Here is a 5008-nt window from a genome sequence, read left to right as displayed (position 1 = left end):
AATCTGTAAATAATTGTAAAATCATTACTGTCTATCTTCTAATTGGACAGTAAGCTCTATGACGGCAGAGACGTGGTGGTTGTTTTTGGTTTTGTTTTTTTAAGATTTTTATTTTTATTAATTTATGCATACAAGGCCAGAGGTGCAGGAGGTGGGGGATAGGGGAGTGATGAGAGGATTCACCAGAGAGAATGGGGAGCAGAACAGGCAGATCTACTGAAATACACTGCTGAGGGGAGCAGCAGGCAAAATAGAAGAGGTCTGCTGCACCATGTGGGTCACCTCCCTGGCTAGGGATCAAACTCCTCCTACAGTGGCAGCTGATAGCTTCATAGTGCTGACACTTAACCCCTTGCACCACCAGGGAGACCCTGTTTTTGTTTTTACTCAGCAACGAGAGGATAATAGAAATGGAAAATACATGATGAATAAATGTCATGCCTTGCTGAGTTTCAATTTCTTATGAGAGAAAAAAACCCTTCATATAATTACTTATTATACAACTTAATAACAGAAGAAGTAACTAATGCAATTTATATTCAAAGCATTCAATTTTAGCCTTCTAAATACTGTTCTGAAGCAAATATTGGGAAAAATGAATATGAAACCTAATAACAGTGACAGTTGTGACAAAGACTAACAACCTAATTGTTATCGGATTTCAGACTCCAAATAATATCCATAATAATCTATTAGCATATTTGCCTGCTTTCTCTGTATATATTAGAAACAGCATAATTACAGGAAGAATGTGGGGATGATAAGTTAAAGAATACTTTGATTCTTTGTGGTTTGCATTGCCCTTGAAATAAATATTTCAGTTTTACCAATTTGTATAAACAATATGGAAAAATATGGAGAGTCATTCCACTCCAGGCGCTCAATTTCCTCAACGTTATTTTTCATTCTTACACAACCTCTGTGAAGTGGGGATCCATGATGTGGCAAATTGGCTTAAACAAAAGTGAAAACTGAACGTTTCTTTCTCCTGTCTTCAGAAGAAAGGCTCTGTCTTTTATGTTTTTCCCCTCAAGCCACCCAGTTACTTTGCAGCCACTCCCCTTGGCTCATAACAACAAGAATATGTCATAATTCCCAAAAAAGCAGATGCATGTAGTTACTGTGCTCTAGGCATGCACACATCTCAAATCAACACCTTATTAAATACTGATATCTTTAAAAAATTCAATCTCTGTATGCTTTGGAAGAGACGAAAGTAAATGAGCACTGGACATTACACAGGCATCACCTGAAGAACTCAGAGGAGGGGCTAATTTCAGAGTGAGCACATGTACATAATGAGTTTCCCAGACCCCCATCCTGTGAGCCACTGAAGGGTAATAGAAAAACAACAATACAACTTGCTGAATATTTTCCCTACTATATTGTGAAATCTTTAGTGATTCTTGCTTAAGATCCTTCAGTCTCAAAAGATTTTGATTTTATGTTTTCCTTTATTTTGAAAGCAACTTATATAAATACTGTTACAAGAAAAAGACAGCAATAAGAGTATTTACTAAATCACTTATGAGTTGATCAATAAAAAGGCGGAAATGGTATCTCAACTGTTTTCCTATGATGTAAAATTCAGGAAGCATCAAAATATAAAAATAAATATATCTATACTTAAACTATATTTTAGTGTGTTTTATAATAAACTATATTTATGTCCTTGCACTATCATTTTTTGCACTCAATTTTGTTCTTTTCCATTTTAGCAAACATTTTCTTTATTATTTGCTACTTATTCTGAATTCCTTATATTTCATGAAATCTATTCTTGATACCTTCATCCATTTTTATGTTCTTTTTTGAAGTATTTCAGTTATAAAATCAAGGACACGTAAAAATTTATTGCTGTAAGATATCCCAACATTCCACTTTGGAAATGTACCAATTAGGCAAAAGTAAATTAGAGAGGCAGATTATAACTAGTCCATGTTGAACAACTAGATTTTAGAGTATTTTAATGGTATCTTTTTTTTCTAAGCAATGTATAAATGTAAAATTACCTAGATGGACTCCAGATGCATTGTCAAAAAAAAGTATCACTAGTGTCATTTGATGGATAAATATACTTGTTTCCACATTTATCAGACAGGGTAAAACTTGACCTCAAATTACATAAAGTATCTTTTTTCTTACACTGTTAAAACATTAGCGAAACTGGTTATTCTATGGATTCTGTTTGCTAAAAAGTTTCCATGGACAGGAAATGCACTGAGTTGAAGACCTATAGAATCTCTAAGTGCATAAATAGAGACCTTTCATGATAGTCATTCGTTAGATTTCCCATTAGCAAAGTATGGGAGAATATAATTTCAGTAATGAGTAATTATCAGAAAATAATGACTAGGATTGAATTTGGATATACCACCTTATTATTTTTTCTTTCAAGTTGACAAATTTTTGATCCAAACAAATATTTTCCTTCATCATATAATCTCTATTTTATTTAGGTCAGTCTTGGGACAAAATAAAAGACAAATTCAAAGTTGATAAGATATCTCAATGTCATTTTCCCCATCAAAGGTAAATATAATGTTAAAGATATACTTTTTAAATCAAATTCACAATGCAATATCACTTCATTAGCATAAAATAACTAGAAGTAAAAAAAGCAAAGTATGTAGAAAAGGGAAAAATTAAAATAAACTGGAAAGCTCCCCAAATGCTGGTGGAACCTGCAAAATTGTGTAGCGTCTATATCACCATTTCTATTCCACATTGTTTTGGAAGTCCTAGATAGTACAATAAGGCCAGAAAAAGAAATGAGACATTAAGATTAAAATGGAAGAAGAAAACTGTCATTATGTACAGATGGCATCATTGTGTAAGTATAAAATTCTATGGAATCCACACTTGCAAAACTGTTAGAAGTAATATGTGAATTTAGCAAAGTCTCAGACACAGGGTGAATACTCAATAGTCAATTGTATTTCTAATTCCTAACAATTTTAAACTACAATTTAAAAATGCCTTTTAAATAACTTCAGAAAACCTTGAATATACCTAACAAAATAAGAGCAAGTTAGAAAACATTACTGAGTGAAATTTTAACATACCTAACCAACTGTCATATTTATGGATTATCAAGTTCAATATTATTAAATGTCCATATACTCTAAAATTAATTATAGATTTGATTCAAACTCAAAAAAAAGACAATTTGACAGTTCTTTAATAAGTTAAACTTAGAATTACTATATAACTTGGCAATTCCACTCCTAAGTACTCAAAAGAATTCAAACAAAAGCTTCTATAAAAATATTCATATTTACAATAATCAAAAAAGAGAAACCCAAATATCCATCAAGTGATGAATGGATAAACAAACATTGTATATCCACACAGTGGAATATTGTTCAACCACAAAAAAGGACTGAAGTATTGATCATATTACACATGGATGAATCTTGAAAATATCCTGAGTAAAAGAAGCTAGACACACAGGAACATATTGTATCATTTAATTTAAATGAAATATCCCCAAATAGGCAAATCTGTGGAGATAGAAAACAGAATAATGGTTGCTGCACATGGGATAGGGTGGGAAGGAGAAAGGATGCCAAGTGGTTATGGGGCAAGGAACTTGAGTGGTGATAGTTGAATAACATTATAAATGTTCTAAATATCACTTAATTGTTATCTTAAAGTGATGAGAATATCAAATTTTATATGCATTATACCAAAATTAATTTTTAATTTAAAAAATGAATGTTGACAGTGACTGACATATGACCTATTATCTATTTAAGAATTTATGTACTGGTGTATTGAATTTTATAACATTTTTCTACAGGAAAACTCAAAGCATGTATACCTCTGATCCCTTACATAACTGAAAATTAATCATGATAAACAAATACTGAAATGTATATAAACTTATAATGACAAAGGTAAGAACAAACTAATACTAGCAAATAATAATTATCAACAATATTTAGAAAACTAGGAAGAAGACTCATGAATATTATGAAAGAGACTATTCAGTCTCCAGAATCTATTCTTTCTACTTTATGTTACTAAAATTTTTAAATAGGAGTAGAAAAATCAATTAGGGGCATATTGCCAAAAACTTTTATTCCCAAATTAAAAATTTTGAAATTAAGCTTTAATTTTCTCAACTAATAACAGTGGCCTTTGTCAGAAGAAAACCCAAGAAGCTGGATTCATCAATTTTATTTTTATTCATTATTAAATTATATCTCTAAAGGTAGAGACTACAGAAAAGTTCAGTATATGTACAAATAGTTGATTATGTATAATTTCTTCCAAAATAGCTATAGTGAGAGAATATAATTTCCAAACATTGCTTCTGAAAATAGTACATGTTTTATTTATGCATCAAAAGTTTTCAATATCTCAGTAAAATATTATGCTGTCACCCTATTTGTGAGTTATGGCAACAAATCCAGAATCTAGTTTGGAAAGAATTTATGTAAACTTTAAATGAAAGTTCCTTTCTCTGAGACCATAAAAACAGTTGCATGCCGAGATAGGGTTTTACAAAAAAGGAGCAAAGGACACTGGAATGTAAACAGTCTTGCCATTTAAAATATTCGTGTGTTGGAATTCTTCAAAGAGCAGTCCTTGTATTATCTTCAACATGTGCATATGCAGTAAATTATAATCACATGCATAGTTTTGGATTTTTAGAATTTATAGTTGGGATACTATCATTTTCTGCATATCTAAAAGTTTTAAGTTCTAGTTTTCCATAATACACTGGTATTGGTGCATAGGGTATGGGTGAGATTAAAGACAGAGGATGGGAAACGATATATTAAGAAGTTTGAGGAATAAGATTCAGGAATGTGAATCTACTAAAGATATAGCTCCAGGGCATGATTATCTCACTGGAGTGCACTGGGACACAGATGGGGTTAGACTTGCGTGGATTAAAACCCCTAACCCAGGCCTCCCGGGTGGTGCAGAGGGTTGAGCGCAGCAATCTGAAGCAGTCCACAGCCTCTGCAGCACGAGTTCAATCCTGGGAAGCAACTCA

The sequence above is a fragment of the Talpa europaea genome (genome assembly GCF_964194135.1).
Source record: "Talpa europaea genome assembly, chromosome: 1".
Classification (NCBI taxonomy): Eukaryota; Metazoa; Chordata; class Mammalia; order Eulipotyphla; family Talpidae; genus Talpa; species Talpa europaea.
This window is presented reverse-complemented; position numbering follows the sequence as displayed.